At 39.6% G+C, this 5,800-nt stretch overlaps 1 pseudogene; it reads right to left on the bottom strand.

The window, feature by feature from the left end:
* Positions 1–2,968: 2,968 nt before the first annotated feature.
* LOC128314262 (tigger transposable element-derived protein 1-like) lies at positions 2,969–4,998 on the bottom strand (annotated as a pseudogene).
* Positions 4,999–5,800: the final 802 nt, after the last annotated feature.

Genomic DNA, 5,800 nt, shown 5'->3' with positions numbered 1-5,800 from the left:
AAAAACGGGTCCTGTTTCAGAAATTCCAGATGCTGTCCAAAGCCTTAATCCAAACAAAAAAGACCACCCCAAGCCAGTACTGGTCAGATGCTGAACTTCTAGCATTGGTACTGCTAGGAACTCATGCTGGTATGGGGATCATTTATACTTTGCCTCCCTCCCTGACAGTGACTAACATTAAGTGTGAGTTCACCCCACTGTGTTGACACTGTGAGTTCTGACCACTGGCTGATGAGCTCCACAACTCCCCAAGCAGCCCTCCTTCCTCACTGACCTGTGCAGTCACCATGCTTCAACACCAATGCCACTTCTAATAGTAAATTGCCATTATTTAGTGCTGATTACATGCCAGGAACCATGCTAAGTGCTTCATAGACATTATCTAATTTCCTCCTTCCAACAATTTTATTTCCTTTTTTTCCAGGTGAGCAAATTGATGCTTAAAGAAATTAAGAAACTTGCCCACGTCCACATTTAATAAGTGGTGGATCTAGGATTTGCACTTAGGTTTGCCTAACCACAGGACCATATCTATAACAGCATGAATTAGAATAGACCTCATGGATACATTTATATCCCAATGAAACTAGGCCTCCTGGTGCAAAAGGATTATGGCCTATGTTTCCAGATGATGAACACATAACAGTTTCCCTTGTACAAGCCATTGGGCCATATAAGCATAAACCAACAGCCCTGCCTTAAAAGACTTTTTAATCTAGCTGAGGAGATCAGACAAATAGGTTTGAAAATGCAATGAACTACATTAAGTAGCATATGATTAAGGGTCAAATGACTAGTACAGATTAGAAATGCTATTTGGAGGTAAGAGGAAGAAGAGATTCAATCAAGCCGGGAGGATCAGAAAAGGCTTCAGAGGGAAGACCTGAGCTAAATCTTGAAAAATGGCTCCAATTTTAACAGGAAGAGAAGAGGGAGGAGGATATGAAACCAATCAGCAGATATGAAATCGGGAATGAAATGTTAGTGATAGCAAATGCAGGAAATGAGCAGGTCCTGCCATCTGATCTAGGGAGAGTCAGTTTTTCTCAGCATGGACACATCCACAACCAAAGTGGGGAAGCTATCCTTCTCAAGCTCCTTAAAGAGTTCTAGCCCAATAGTGGTTTTCTTTTCTTCAGTTAATAAAAGGCTTTCATTTTGTGAGATACCGCTCCATCTTACCATTAACCAAACCCCAGTTCAAGTTATTTCAGGATGTTGATTTCCTCATATTTCCTGATATGACTCATGCAGTGGCAGCTTGAAGGAATAGGCTTAAAGTCTCTAATTGAGGCAGCAAAGAAAGAGTGAATTAAGCCTTTTGTATCTGCGTTGTTGCCAAAATTTTATGGAAGAATGAAATACATATATTCATGTTTACATACCTTATGAGCCAGATCAGTTCATTAAATTTTCACAGAGTTAAAGCAAACTAAAAAAAACCCATTTTTTATTCTGATTTATTCATCAAAACTTCCAGCTTGATAAATGAGCAGAGGATTTCCAAAAATTTTCTTGTAAATGAAAATCTATCTCTTTGGAAGGAGGCATAATTATACTCCTGGTTATTCTAAATAGGAGTAATAACTATGGTATTTATTTAAGAAATTATGATTAAATAATGAGATGGTCTTTGTTCCAGCTTTTGTTTTTCAAATTTAGTGAAAATGAGACACAGGTAAATATCTGAGTGTGCTGGAGAGTGAAGGGCTCAGCAGCAAGGCAGGGAAGGAACATGTTTGATATTAATAAGATGCTCATGTTCTCAATCATCCTCTAAAAACCATTCTTGGAATTGGCGATTAAATCAAGTGACTCCAAGTAGTAACATCCCGTGCTACCTCTGGTCCTGTACAGACCTATGAATGTACAGCTTTGGGTTTCTAGAGAGGGTGTCATTTTTTACTGTCTGGGAATCTGGGTGCAGGATTAAATCGAAGACTCCTCATCTCCACACCGTGTCACAATCAGCTCCCTTCCATTTGCAGTCAAATGTCCACTGCTAATTGCCAGGCACCCAGTATTTATTTGTTTAAATATAGTGAACAAATATTTAGTCCTGGAAAATAATGAGCTGGATCTTCATTAATTTGAAAAAATGAAGGCAAAACAAAAGGCCTCTGAAGTACAAGCTGTTCTAAATACAATGCATTGAGAAGATGCCATTTCTGCTTTTGATCCATATTCATTCCAGTGTCCCCCACAGGAATGCTCTCTGAATCTTCAGGAAATGATCCTGAGATTGATTTTGCAAACGGAAACACTCAACTGGCTGACTGTAGTCAATGGAGGCAGTGTTGCGTTGCCAGGTTTCCAACTGAGGACAAATGTGTTTGTCATTGGCTTGTAGGTGTCCCTGACAGGTATCCTTTTGTGTGCAATAATATGCATGGTGGTTTTAATGTTTTGAGTAAAGGAAGAAAATGCGTTTTTTGGTTCGCTTGTTTGTGGTATGAGGAGGTCAGAAAAATGGTGAAGACAGAGAAGAGATAAAGAAATTTCCCAGTCTCCTCTTCACATGCCCTGGTGAAGGGAAGGGTGACAGTGACATGCTGAAGGGGCTGAATTCAGGAACTACGAGGCTGGAGGGCATAAAGGGCAACCTTTCACAGAGAGAGCACCTGAAGGACTGTGCTTCGGGAACATCAGTGCACCGTACCCACAGCAGAAACAGCAAAATTCACAGGGAGGGCAGGACCAGCACAACCAAGTGAGAGCTAAGTGAGAAGGCAGAAGTAGCACAGGCACATCTCGGAAATCTGACAGGCGTGGTTCCAAGACCACCACCATAAAGCGAATATGGCAATAAAGTGAGTTAAATGACTTTTTTGGTTTCCCAGTGCATATAAAAGTTACATAAACATAACTGTAGTCTATTAAGTGTGCAACAGAATTATGTCTCAAAAAATGTACATACCTTAATTAAAATATACTCGATTGCTAAAAATATGCTAACCATCATCGGCCTTCAGTGAGACATAATGTTTTTTGCTGGTGGAGGGTCCTGCCTCATAGCTGATGGCTGTTGAATGATCATGGTGGCTGAAGGCTGGGGTAGTTGTGGTCATCTCCTAAAATGAGACAATGAAGTTTTGTCACATCCATTGACCCTTCCCATCACGAATGATTTCTCTGCAGCATGCAATGCTATTGATATCATTTTACCCACAGAAATTCTTTCAAAAATGGAGCCAATCTTCTCAAACCCAGCTGCTGCTTCATCAACTAAATTTACATATTTTAAATCCTTTGTTGTCATTTCAATGGTCTTCACAGCAACTTCACCAGAAGTAGATTCCATCTCAAGAACAACCTTCTTTGTTCATCCGCAAGAAGCAACTGCTCATCCAATCAAGTTTGATCATGAGATTCCAACAGTTCAATCCCATCTTCAGGCTCTCCTTCTAATCCTAGTTCTCTTGCTGTTTCCACCACATCTGCAGTGACTTCCTCCACTGAAGTCTGGAACCCCTCAGACTCCTCCATGGGGGTTGAAATCAACTTCTTCCAAACTCCTGTGTTGATATTTTGACCTCCTCCCATGAAAAAAATGTTCTTCTCATGCCACAAATGTTCTTAGTGGCATCTAGAATGGTGAATCCTTTCCAGAAAGTTTTCAATTTACACTTCCCAGATCAACCAGAGGAATCAATATCTATGGGAGCTGTAGCCTTATGAAATATATTTCTTAATAAGACTTGAAAGTCAAAATTACTCCTTCATCTATGGGTTGAAGAACGGATATTCTTTTAACAGGCATGAAGACAATATTAATCTCATTGCACATCTCTGTTAGAGCTCTTGACCAGATAGATTATCAATGAGCAGTCATATTTTGAAAGAAATCTTTTTATCTGAGCAAGTTTCAACAGTGGGCTTAAAATATTCAGTAAACCATGTTGTAAACAGATGTACTGTCATCCAGGCTTTGTTGTTCCATTGACAGAGTACAGGAAGAGTGGATTTAGAACAATTCTTAAGGACTTCTAGATTTTCAGAATGGTCAATGAGCACTGGCTTCAACTTAAAGTTACCAGTTGTGTTAGCTCCTAACAAGAAAGTTGACCTGACCATTGAAGCTTTGAAGGGAGGCACTAGCTTCTCTAGCTATGTAAGTCTTAGATGGTATTTTCTTCAAATAGAAGGCTGTTTCATCTACATTGAATATCTATTGTTGAGTTTAGCCACCTTCATGAATTATCTCAGCTGGATCTTCTGGATAACTTGCTGCAGCTTCTACATCAGCACTCACTGCTTCACTTTGTACTTTTATGTTATGGAGATGGCTCCTTTCCTTAAACCTCATGAACCAACCTCTGCTACCTTCCAAGTTTTCTTCTGCAGCTTCCTCACCTTTCTCAGCCTTTGTAGAATTGAAGAGAGTTATGGCTGTGCTCTGGATTAGGCTCTGGCCCAAGGGAATGTTGTAGCTGGTTTGATATTGTATCCAGACCACTAAAACTCTCTCCACATCAGCAAGAAGGCAGTTTTGGTTTCTTATCTTTCATGTGTTCAGTGGAGTGGCACTTTTAATTTCCTTCAAGAACTCTTCCTTTGCATTCACAACTTGTCTAGCTGTTTGGTGCAAGAGGCCTAGCTCTGGGCCTATTTCAGCTTTTGCCAAGCGTTTCTCACTAAACTTAATAATTTGTAGCTTCTGATTTAAAGTGAGAGACATGTGTCTCTTCCTTTCACTTAAACACTTAGAGGCCAGGACAGGGTTATTAACTGACCTCATTTCAATATCGTTAAGTTTCAGAGAACAGGGAGCCTGAGGACAGACAGCGAGATGGAGAATGACCAGTCAGTGGAGCAGTCAGAACACTCCGAACAGATTAAGTTTGTCTTATACAGGCACAGTTCATGTAGCCCCAAAACAATCATAAAAGTGATAATCAAAGATTACTGATCACAGAATCATCATGTAAAGTATGATAATAAAAATATTTGAAATGTTTTGAGAATTACCATGCTGTGGCACAGAGACACAAAGTGAGCAAACGCTGTTGGAAAATGGCGCCAATAGATCTGCTCAGCATGGGGCTGCCACAAACCTTCTGCTTATAAAAAAAAAAAAAACACAATGTCTGCAAAATGCAATAAAGTGAAGCACAATAAAATGAAGTATGCCTGTAAAGTGAGCAGTATCATTGCTGGGCACAATCGAGAGACCATTCTGAAAAGTTCCGGATGAGCTGAGGGAACTTTTCAGAGGAAGTTGACTTCCTCTATAAGCAGGGAATGGGTTGAGAGAAGGTGGTGGAGGAATCAGTCCATGAATACGCTCATGCTTTTTTCGTGCAGCAATGGCTGGCCTTTGAATATTATATAAATATGAGATATGCTCATGAATTTAATGTTAAATGTCAACATCCTCTCCAAAGGGAGTCAGCCAAAAAGGATTGATCCCAGACAAGCTTGTTTGAAGACTACTTGAAGCATGAACCTCTCAGCATGAACATCAGTGATAAACATCTGATGGACTTAATTTTACTCAACGTGATTGTTTTTGCAGGACATTATGCTTCTTCTACATGCTAAAGAACTAGTTATTTCATCATCACTTTGGGAAAAAGTTTCCATAAGGTTGTGAAACAAGCTCTCTTTCAAAGCTAGGAAGTAAGCAATTATTTACAAATTGTTCCAAATCCTGTTGTACCCAGTAATGATGCAAATAAAGTAAGTACAGGGCTGTAACTAGCAGTTGACTCAAGGCCTATTTTTCATGTTGTTATTCTAGAATATTAATTTGCCTACTATAATTTACTAACATCTTTATTTTTTTAATGTTTGTTTCTGA

The sequence above is a fragment of the Acinonyx jubatus genome, chromosome B1, assembly GCF_027475565.1.
Source record: "Acinonyx jubatus isolate Ajub_Pintada_27869175 chromosome B1, VMU_Ajub_asm_v1.0, whole genome shotgun sequence".
Lineage (NCBI taxonomy): Eukaryota > Metazoa > Chordata > Mammalia > Carnivora > Felidae > Acinonyx > Acinonyx jubatus.
This window is presented reverse-complemented; position numbering and strand designations above follow the sequence as displayed.